This window comes from Eublepharis macularius, chromosome 18, assembly GCF_028583425.1.
Source record: "Eublepharis macularius isolate TG4126 chromosome 18, MPM_Emac_v1.0, whole genome shotgun sequence".
NCBI classification, from domain to species: Eukaryota; Metazoa; Chordata; class Lepidosauria; order Squamata; family Eublepharidae; genus Eublepharis; species Eublepharis macularius.
In genome coordinates this window covers 24,042,321-24,054,334 of record NC_072807.1, presented here as the reverse complement: position 1 = coordinate 24,054,334, position 12,014 = coordinate 24,042,321, and the positions used below count along the sequence as shown (strand labels likewise).

The window sequence follows — 12,014 nt, the reverse complement described above, 5'->3', positions numbered from 1 at the left end:
GATGTAAAGGCACAAGAATAATTTTTTTTCTCCCATTTTACCCCCCAGCCCAAGGATTTTTTAAAAAAAATTGTCAATCAAAAAACTGGAATTTTTAGGGAATGCTGGGGGGGAAACTGAAATTTTGGAATGAGTGAAATGCTTTATAAGATAAAAGGTTTTACTCACTCAAAAGGAATAATATAAAGATTTTTATGTGAAACGATTTATAGCATTTATAACAATTTATAGCATTAGAAAATGGTAATTTCTATGTATACCATAGACATATCCAAAACTTTTCAAGGATATGTCATGAGACTAATTTATCCATAATTAAATGCTATGAAAATACACTATTTAACAGTTCACTGATTTCAATGTTGTAATGTTTAACTCAATTTGCAAACAAGTTGCTCCTGTCCAAAGAATGCACTTTTTAATTACAACATTTGTGCTTTCTATTTCAGCTTCCCCCCCCACACCTCTCAGATGGCAAAACTAAGATTAACATAGGATACAAGGTAGCATAGGGTGCAGCATTTTGTAACTCTCTCTTTAGAATTAAAATAGCTGCTTTTAGTGGTTGCCTCAACAAGCTACTGGTGCGCAACACTGCATGAGGGAGGCTTGTGCTGTGAGAAAGGACTTTGCACAGAATGCACAAAAACAGGGGAAGAGAACTATAGGATTGTTGAGTGTGAAGTACATGATATCAAGTATCAATGGTAAAGGCAAGGCTGCTATGCTCTCTAGCACTGCTCAACTGATACATGTATTTATTTATTTGTTGGATTTGTACCCATTCTCCACTGAATGGGCTCAGGGCAGGTCACAACATCATGATTTATAGCAACTGGCTGCATACTCTGGCCAAAACCGAAGCCTAGACTAGGACAAATATGTGCTTGACCATGATCATGGCATTCACAGAATATCTAAGGATGTTTGTACAGTGATTAAGAAAATGGAACTGGGATCTATGCCTCACTTAGGAAGCTGACAATAGTATAGCCTCGCCTCTCCCTGTCCCCTTTCATGCCTTTCTTCTGTAAACTTCCATTCTGAATAGAGCCAGTACGCCTGAATGTCCAGATACAACTAACTGGGAGACATCTCATCTCCTTCACATGCACAAATGACACAGTATTAGTACATCTGACAGAAGGATTTCAACAGGCACTGATGCAGCACTAAAAATAAACTGGATCCAACATAACTGCCAAAGCAAAGAAGTCTGCAAGTATCAAATGCATGCCTAGCATTCTCTACATTTGCTGCCCAAACACGAAAACTGGCAGTGACGGCCAGTGCAAACAGGGACACAACGTCCAAACAGGGGACTGTCTCTCCCATTGCTGATTTGCATCTAGGTGCATGTTTAGCATCGTTTTACAAGCGGGAAGGATGGACTGCCAAGACGACAGAGCAGGATAAAATCAGGCAGAGCTTTAAGTCAAAGCAGCTGAGCATCTAGAGGGCAAGAACCCAAGAGCTGTACTTCCCTATACATAAAAACTGGGTAGCACTGGAGAATAATACAAGGAGAGGACAATATCAGTCAGTGATGAGTTACTGTAATTATCCCTTGAGCTGTGCTTGTTAGCCCTCCCCATAAGACTGAGTTTGGATGTACAATCCCCATACGACCTCCCTAGGAGATTCTCTCTTGAGATTACTGGGTGCCCTCTCTAGCACCAAATTCTCACTCAGGAAATATTGCCCTGTGGTGAAATGCAGCTATGCCCCCAGGCTCTTTCCACTTAACCCAGAAGCAGACCAGAATGGAAGCATATACGGTAACTAAGGAATCCTAGGAAGAAAAAAATCACACAACCAGTTTGTACTACTATTCAAATCACAACTGCACTCATCAGGAGAAGCAGGAGGCAGAGCTAAAGGAACGAAACTGCATCACCTCAGAACAGACTACAAAGGTGATCTAAAAATCTGCTAAATAAGTAGTCTCCCAATGCGCTGAGAAAATGCTTAAATTCTCTTCCTACCCACTGTCCACTTAAAAACTCATATGTCTGGTGAGAGAGTCTTGCTTAAAGAATTGGAATTTGAACCTACAGTTTTTCTCTGGATGTCTAAAATTGCTGCTCAGCAAATACATCATACTTCCTAGAACTCAGGATGGAACTATTTGCTCAGAAATGATCCCCGTTTCTTAGCCAAGAAAATAAAGAGTTCGGAAATAAAATTACTTGGCATATTTGCATAAGTCATCACATATCAGGATAGCATATCAACAATTTTCCTCCACCAATACTCCATAATAGAGTATTTAAGATATTTTAGTCTTTATTTGAATATCAGCCACTTAATTTTGTGTTTCCCTACGTTGGAAGACTATGATCCGGAAGGACAGATAATAAAAAAACCACACACAAATACAACTAAAGGCACACACGTCCCAAACCCAACCTTCCATCCACAAAACAGGGATAAGCATGGTCTCGGGTTTGTTGAGTAAATGAAGCAAATACGAAGTGCTTTAGTACTATGTACAAAACTGTTCAGTAATCCTGCAGTGTGAAAATCTGTTTCAAAATTATACATCTACATAACAGAAAGACCTACTAAACATTCATACCAAGTTTATGCTGCCTGGATATTTCTAACAAGACTCTGACAAAATAAAATCACCACCGCACATTTCCAGTTCTAACAAAGATCATCACCACCAAAAGCCAAGCTAAAACAAGTCAAATCTTAAGAATTTGGAAACACACATTGGTTTGTGTAAGTTAGATATAATAAACTATATAATAAAATGTTAAGCTCTTTTGGCCATCCAAATCAGTCAAGCAGATAGCATACGCACTATCTTGGTACAAAAAAGTCAGTACAACCTTTAAAAAAGTGTAAATGCCTGTATTATTTTGTCCCTGTTCTATGATAATCCTATTAGCTGTTTAGGAAAAGTATAGCAGGCACTTAGTTTCAAGGTAATGGCAGCTACCAATCTGCAACCAGATAGGAAATACCACGATTCAAATTTCAGTTTTACTTATACAAGGTGTTAAATGAGCTTGCAGGTGACACCAAGCAGTTGAAAAATTCTATGCTCATGATGGGTCAACTGACATCACCCACAAATCTTCAATTCTTATCATATCCTATGACATGAACTAGCAGAACATGTAACAGTGATCTGGCTCCATAATGCATCACCTGACAATAGCTCTTATAACTGTATGCAGAGCAACTGGGTTTTTTTTTTCCCTTCCCTAATTCTATCATATGATTAGCACAAGGAGCAGATGGAGGAATGGGACCTTGAGGGGAAAAATGCCAGAGTTAATATCGTATCATCACCTATCAAAATATTTTCAGTACAGAGGGCTCACCTAACAAAAGTATTTGTATTTTCCTCCCAAAGCAGCATTCAGTGTTACCACAGAGCTCTGTTTACAATTATTCATATTTTCATTATCATCTTACATCTCCCAGTCTGCAGACACACCCCACGAAAACTTACAGGCACATTGAATCCTAGTCACACCCATGTAGTAAGGGGAAGTAAGAGCTAATTTAATTATTCTGAATGGTTTGGTTCATGTCCAGTGTGATTTTCTCCCCCTCCCTTTTTTTCCTTTAAAAGCAGACCTCAAAAGCTGCTTTTGAAATCAGTCTATCGAAAGTGCTTCTGTATGAAAGAATTCTGCAGCTCTCTACCACCAACCAACTGGCTTTACTGGTATCATTCTGCTCTACCATGCTCTCAAATGCAATTTTATGTGTTTGCCAAGGAACAAAAGCTGCCATAACCTCCAACTTGCACACCAGAGTGTCACATGTAGGTCTGATTACAGGTAGTTCTCCATACCACATAGCATTCTTTCCAGGCCTACAAAATACCCTAATAAAAGAAGCAACCAATAAACTCTGCTATACAACCATTGGTTAGTAAAAACGCTCCATAACATTTTCTCTCTCTCCCATAATACTAGAGCTTGGGGACACCCAATTAAGTTTATGCACAGTAGACTTGGGATGGACAGAAGAAAGTATTTCATGCAATGCCTAACTAAATTGTGGAATTTAATGCCAGTGGATGTACTGATGGCCACTATCATAGATAGATATCTAATTCAAAGGAATTAGATAAATTTAGAGGAAAGGTCCATCAAGGGTTTCTAGCCATGATGATTACAGAGAGCATCCCCATTGAGAAGCAGTCAACCTCTGAATACTAACGCAAGGAGGCAACCTCAGACAAAGGCCTTGGCTTCTAAGCTCTTATTTGCTGGCCCTCAAGGGCAAATGGTTGGCCGCTGGGTGAGACAGGAAGCTGGACTGGATGTACCACTGGACTGATCCAGCATGTTTTTTATAATCCTGACAATTGTGCAATCTGCATTTCTGTTATGCTTATAGGACAGGAAGTCCAAACGCATAATTCTGTGCAATTAAATGCCAAAGATTGTACGTTGTAAGGCAGAACAGATAGCCAACAGTACTGCCAACTGAAGTTCTCATTTATTTTATACTTGCTGATGATCCTTAACACTGGTTTATTCCCAGCTATTTTCCTGCAATACAACTTTTTCAAATGAGAAGGCAACATCTACTTTTTCCTATGAGGTCACAATAGAGTTTTTGACATCTATCTTACACAACCAAAATGAACTAACTTCATTTGGGTTATTTCCACACCATTATCCTCAAGCTACTTCTTCAGCACAGTGCAACACTAATTTAAGGTTACAAGTTCTGCAAGATAAGAAGAAACCAAAGTCTGAGATAGTCATCTTAACCTGGCAGAATAAAGACAAGCTTCATTTAGAAATAGAAAGGCGGACTATAAATAACATGAATAAACAAGCAAGTAAGAATCTGCAATTTATTCGCGGCCAATGTTTTCACAGAATAATCCCCCCAACCCCCATTTCTAGAGAAAGATTCTTTACCCAAGAGGATGTCCTTTCTGTTTGTAATCAGCATGTCCAAAACCAAGAAGTACCAATCGTATCCTATACTAATGAACTTCTAAGCAAAAGGCTGGTTAACCCCTCCCCCCAGGATTTGGGACCACCTGCAACCAAATATTAATTTACAGGACGAGCCTAAATTGAGTTACATACTTCTAAGCCAATCAACTTCAATGGACTTAGAAGAACATCACTCTGCATAGGACTACACTGGTAATTATGGCCTCTTGGCTTTAGCCTGCAGCTGCCACACACATCCACTCACTGGCCAATCGGTGCATATTTGGCAGGGCAGGACCTTTTCCCTAGACTGCCCAAGGAGGATAAAAAGAAACTCAAACTGCAGCAGCATTCTATGCCATGAATTCATTTATGTTCTGTTTCCGCTTGCTGTGGCATGGTCCACAGTACAAAGGTAAGCAAGCCAACATGGGTTCCCCAAATATCCCTTTAAGAAGCCCAGGCTATATGAACTCACAGACCAGCCACACCAAGATAGTAGTTCCAACTACTCCTATCCCAGTCTGTTATTTCTTCCCTATTCATTTCCCAGCGTACCAACTGAGCTTCTGTAATGTTGTCTGTTGGTCAGCTACAGCACAATCCCCTGCCTGTGCAATACCAACATCTCAGGCACCTGTAATGAAGTTGCGGACTTGTTCACTGTACTGGCGTCATTCTTCCTTCCCAACCCTCGCTTCACCTCAGGACCAACTGGTATCTTCCCAAACAGATTATTAAAACTTTGCGCAAAATTGCTGATTAGATGATAATCTGAATGGTTTTCTCAAGCTCTACAAGTGCAGTATCTTCTCCCACCAAGTGAACTAAAGAGCACAAATATTTGACTTTAAAGCAGGCATGGTCCAAACATATTTTTAGAAGGAACAATGATCCATAATGGAATACCAAATAAATTAGGGGGGGGGTAGTGAAACTATGCTTTTTAATAAAAAGATAATGGACAAACTGAAATTAAGAAGAAAGCTCCCCCACCCCAGAACAAATGTTCAGTAAAGTGTTAAAAATTAGCCACCCTCATTTTATATGATTTCATATAAGCACTTATGACTCTCTTGTGTAAAACAGACTAAATGTAAGAGATGTATACCCATTAAACAATGTGAAGTATTACTGCTGGGCTCTGTGCAAGACAAGGTCAAAAGAAAAAAAAGGAGGATCAAGAAAAGGAAGTAAATCAATTATGTTCCTGTTTATAACCGGAACAGTCAAAACACAAATTGTATATGTACAAACGCTAACTGAGAACAATCCTTTGACAAACATTTCAAAGGAAGAGTCAAGCTATGTTCAAGCAGTTTAACAAAGAAATACTTCAGCTACACTAAAGAGGTTTCAAAACTGTCAATGCCACTAAATGAAAAATCTTACCTCACAGTTTAGACTGATTCCCAAAGAAGCCTGCGAGTAAATAGCAGGAGAACAATGCCCACAGTGAATTATAAATGTAACAGAGGCTTCGAGAACCCTATCAGGAGACATTGTAATCCGGTGGGTCAAACGTGAGTCACAGGGATCAAAGATATCCCGTTAGCAATCATAGTTGTTCTAGTAACTTGTGACCACTTGTCACAGCACTTATGCACCTTGCTTTCCCCGTTTGGAAATAACCAATAAATCACCTATGCAGAACATCTGAATATCATGGGATGAGAAGCACTGCCAAATATTTATTTTAGCTGTGGCTAGAAAGTACAATCAGTACAATTCTATTCAGAATCCTTAAAGATACATAAAATGGGAACGACGGCATTTTCATCTCTTGATGCAAGGCAGACAAAGTTCTGACATGAGCAACAAAAAAAAAGTAATGAAAAGGTGACTTTAAAGCAAGATACAGAAAAATTCTGCAAAGCTGTAAATGCATTCAAGGCAAGTCACCATAATGATTCCCTCTCTAACAGAAATAACGCATTTAGAACATGATTCAATGCTAAATGGCATCAAAAAGTAGCTGTTGATCGAAATACCCACGTTTGGACTTTTGTGCAGTCTGGAGTAAGACAGACTACCAGCATAATCTCACCTGATATAAAAGGACACCGAATAATCAAAATAACAGAAGCAATCCAATGAATAAAATGATAGGTTATAAATAACAGGTCTGTTCAGCCTGGCTACATGACAGGTGGGAAGTAGATGAAATACAATTACAACATAACAAATGTCTAAACACGAAGACAACAAGTGGGGAGGGGGGGGAGAGATAATGACAAGTTTTAAAGGAATTCTGATGAGGCCTGGAGGGACATCATCTTGCTGTTAGGCTACGGTTTCTCCAGAAAGCAGAGAGATAATGAGTTACAAAGGAGAACATGCAGCACCAGTAACAGGAAGGAGTGTATCATATTAAGCAAAGCAGGTCGGAAACGGCAACCACCACATACAGGGAGAAGGGTAGCAAGTCCAGAAAAAAATGCCACATAATACTCCAGGAGGATATGGATCCAGCTCAGCTGAATCCCTATGGGCAGAGCAAGCACACAGCTTCTGAAGGAGATCTGTACCGCTCAGATAACAGAACTGTATAGCGGCAGGGGACAGCATTTAACAGGAAAAACATTTTCACCCACTGATAAGAAGCTGCTCATACCAGAAAGAATTTCGTTACCCCTGTAGAAAATAAATGGGGGGGGGAATCCTACAATACATCTCAGAAGTGGGATTCCCTAGAGTCTATAAAAATGTGAGGCCAATCTGTGACCAGTTAAACTCCAAAGGTCAAAATCCATATAATAAAAACAGCAGCTAGGAGGAGGGGTATGACTCCTGAAACCCAATACAGAAAAAAGGGAAACAAGGGGGCATCCTTAAGGAAGAACCCAAAGCCCACCCTCTTCTATTTCAGATAATACTAGTCACTTTTAAGGCCACCTATTATAAAAACGTAACAGGTAAAATGCTTTTAATGCTTTTTTTCAGCAAATGAATCTAGAATATATTAAAAGGCAGGCTTTTAGAGCTGACTGCAAAACTCACCCGTTCCTTGTACTCCTGCAAACAAACGGGGAAGGGGTGGGGGAGAAGAGACAAGCAAAGGTCAATCTCCTTCCTGCCTGCCTGCGAACTTCCTAGAAGCGCCAAGATGGTCCCTGTTGGAACCAGGATGCTGGACTTTGTACCAGAGAGGCTGCAGCATGACTTTCCTTATATCACACATACACATAGACATTTTTTCCACCAACACCACCGTCACCCACCCCTGCAATCCCTTCTCCATCTAAATCAGCATTCTTGTTTTGTGCCATTTTGGTTAGTCTTAACAAACTTTTGGCAAGGGGTTGGGAGGAAGATTTTTTTTGTTTGGATCATACAGGGTACATTCTGATTTCGATGTACATCGAGGAAGAAGGGAATTTAGGGGCTGGTGATCAGTACAGGGTTAAGAGGCAGAATATGAATAAATGGGGATAAAGAGTTATGAAAATCTGAAGAATTTGAGGCACCCTACTGGATCTGAGCCTTGTTGGCCCACCAGCCGGGGCAATAGCTTGAGCTACTGTGTGAAACATAATGCCAGAGCTGATGGACACCTAGTCTAATGCAGCAAGTGCAGCTCTTCTGTTGCCTGCTCATTTTATACTCAGTCTTTCATTGCGTGTGCGTAAAATGCTGTCAAGCTGCAGCTTACTTATGGTGACCCCATAGGGTTTTTAAGGAAAGAGACTTCAGAGATGGTTTGCCATTGCCTGCCTCTACGACAATCCTACAAGGTTTTCAAGGCAAGAGATGTGCAGAGGAGCTTTGCCATTGCCTGGCTCTACAGAGAAATCCTAGTCTTCCTTGATGGTCTCCCATCCAAGTACTAATCAGGGCTGACGCTGCTTAGCTTCTGAAATTTAATGAGACTGAACTAGCTGGGCCATCCAGCAACCCTAACCTTCCACGGTGGTCTCCCATCCAAGCACTAACCAGAGTCAACACTATTTTCCTTCTAAGATCTCAGTCTTGAGGGAAATCTTCGACAAGCAGTTTGTGCACATATAAGGTGCTATCAGGTTGCAGCTGAGACTTACGGTAACCCCATAGGGTTTTCAAGGCAAGAGATATTCAGCCATTGCCTGCCTCTGTATAGTGACCCTGGACTTCCTTGGTGGCCTCCCTTCCAAGTACTAAACAGAGCAGACCTTGCTGTAGCTTCCAAGATCTGACAAGACCAGGCTAGCCCAGAGCAAGAGTCCAGTAGCACCTATAAGACTAACAAAATTTGTGGTAGAGTATGAGGTTTCCGGTGTCACAACTCACTTCTTCAGATCCTATGACTCATGAAGGCTCATACACTACAACAAATTTTGTTAGTCCTATAGGTGCTACTGGACTCATGCTCTTTTCTGCTGCTACAGACAGACTAACACGGCTACCTATCTTGATCAGGCTAGCCCAGGCCACTCAAACCAGAGCAATCTTTAATTAATTGAATTAGTAAAAGGGGAGAAAAAGGCAGGGAGATGCATTGGAAAGGAGAAGACCGAAGGAAGAACCAGGAAAGATACTCCCTTTATTTTATGCTCTCTCTCTCATATATATTACAAAACTATATATGCATATGTATATATCTTTCCAACGATATTTCTATCTACATAATACCACAGGAGGATAAGGGATCCGGCTTTTCCACAGCAGAGGACAACCCAGCCTGGGAGCTATCAAAGAGAAAACGACAGGAGGGCCGTGGAGGGAGGATTGGAGAAGGAAACGGACCACAGTCTGGTCAGCCACGGGCGATGGGGAGGCAAGAGAGCCAGGCCATTCAGTGATTTGCACTCATCCTGTGGGCAGAGAACAAGGCAGGGGCAATCTTGGGGGGGGGGGGGAGAAGGGGCTGTGGGGGTCGCTGCCCCTCAAGCCTGTGGAGGGATGCCGTGGGGGGCGGCCATTGAAGCGCGCCAACTGCGCCTCTCTCCCCAGGCAGGTGACTGAACCTGCCAATTCTCCTCTGAGAAAATACCCGGATGTTGGGAGGGGTCTCTAGGCGACCGCCCAGCGGCCCGGATTACCTCAGCATCCTTCCTTCGTTCCTCCCCCCCACTCCCCACCCAGGTCCAAAACCCCGACGGCCGCCTCACCTGCGTGGGCCCAGCCCGGGCGCTGCGGCCGGTTCCTGCTCCGGCAACGACTCCCATGGAGATGCGTCTCCCCCCGCCCCTTTCCGCGGCCACACGCTAAGCACGCCCTAACCGAAGCCGGCTCACCCCGTCCGGCCGCCCCGCCCTCTTTCTTGTCACCGATCTGCCCTCGTCCATTGGCTAGAGCGCACGCCACTCGCCGCCCTCGGTCGCACGCTATTGGCAGAAGCGATCTATTAAAAAAAAAAAGGGCGAATTTGCGAGAGAAAAAAAGAGGTTTAAAGGTTGTTTAAGGCTGTGGCGGTGCCGCCCGTCTCGCGGCTGCCTGACAAGGGCCCCGATTGGCTTCTTATGACGCAGTGGGGCAGGGCTTCAAGACGCCATTGGCTCGAGAGGGGTGTCTGTCAGCAAGGGGATGGGAGGGGGATAGAAGAGCAGGAGGAGGGAGAAAAGGCGGGAATAGTTAAAGGAAGGGATGACTGAAGGGGGCTGTTCACGTGATAGACAGGCCGTCCTCCCGCCTCTCTGTTTTAGGCTGCCTTTTTTTTTTAACTGCAGGATATGAGAGGATTAAGAAGGGTTTTCTAAATTACTATTGTTTCCTTCCCAGGCTGGAAATTTACAAGTCTTGCCAACTGTGTCATGAGAGTTCAGTCGCTATTGCACATTTTATGGCTGTTTTTATACTTGATTTTTTTTAAATTACACTGTTCAGTAACACTGCTTCAAAATTCTAAAATGAAAAACAGTCATAAAACTTGCAGTAATGAAAGCATTCAAATAAATAAATCGATTTTTTAAAAAAAAATTAAGGGGTGAATAGCACAGCTTTTAAAAAATAAAATTAAATAATAAAAACGGCCAGCAATTTGCAGCAAAATACAATTTAAAAAATATATATATATTCAATTTTGAGGTTCACAATAGCTAAAGCACGAAAACCGCCCTGTTTCCAGCAATATGTAAACTGACAGCTAAAAAAAGGTCAGAAAATCTAGTTGGTGTCATCTAACTGCAAGCGTTTTAACAATTACAAACTGCATTGGCTTGGCATACAAATGCTCACAAGAAATGAAAGTTGAAGGTATACATTGAATTCTGTCAGATACATCACTTTTAGAAATAATAATACTTAGTGATTATTTCACACTACAGTAAAGTAAACCTAAGGTGGCCAGCCTTACTATCTACATAATGCAAATAGGGGACTAGCTACACATTACATTGGAGATCAGTCATCAGAGATCTTGATAATATTTTTTATCCTAAAAAGTAGCTGGGCAGGAGGAAGAGGAATTATTATTTGTTAATTTCATTTATAGCCCAACTTTCTCACTAAGACTCAAGACAGACTACAAGACATGAAAAGCAAATCAATCAGGCACCAAATCCTTCAATAAGGGTTGCAGTAGGACTGAACTGGAATTGGGGCTGCAGCAGTTGACAAGGGAAGCCAACTAACTCTTTCCTCGCAAACCACGTTCTCTGTAACTGAACTCCTTTGGCTACAGTTTTGTGCTTTCTCACTCTGCCATGGAAACTCACTTAATCTCAAGCCATTTATACATTATTGTCGAAGGCTTTCACGGCCGGAGAACGATGGCTGTTGTGGGTTTTCCGGGCTGTATTGCCGTGGTCTTGGCATTGTAGTTCCTGACGTTTCGCCAGCAGCTGTGGCTGGCATCTTCAGAGGTGTGGCACCAAAAGACTTTTGGTGCTTTTGGTGCTACACCTCTGAAGATGCCAGCCACAGCTGCTGGCGAAACGTCAGGAACTACAATGCCAAGACCACGGCAATACAGCCTGGAAAACCCACAACAGCCATCATTTATACATGCTTATCCACTTTGGGACCCCAATCCCCATTGAGGAAAAAGGCATGGAATAAAAGAAGTAATTAAACGTAAACAAAGGATGTCCTACCAGGAGCTAAGTGCAACTTGGTTTCAATCCAGAAAACAGCATGGCAGGGTGGGGTGGGGGGCTTTGAATTGTGCCCCATGGGTAG

General features: G+C 42.0%; 1 protein-coding gene across 1 annotated transcript in view; it reads right to left on the bottom strand.

Annotated features, from left to right (window-relative positions):
- Positions 1–10,094, bottom strand: part of ABHD2 (abhydrolase domain containing 2, acylglycerol lipase) — a 33,240-nt gene extending 23,146 nt beyond the window's left edge. Inside the window, exon 1 of the mRNA XM_055002378.1 lies at positions 10,007–10,094. The gene's annotated coding sequence lies outside the window, so the exon portion shown is untranslated. The remainder of the gene's footprint in view (positions 1–10,006) is intronic.
- Positions 10,095–12,014: the final 1,920 nt, after the last annotated feature.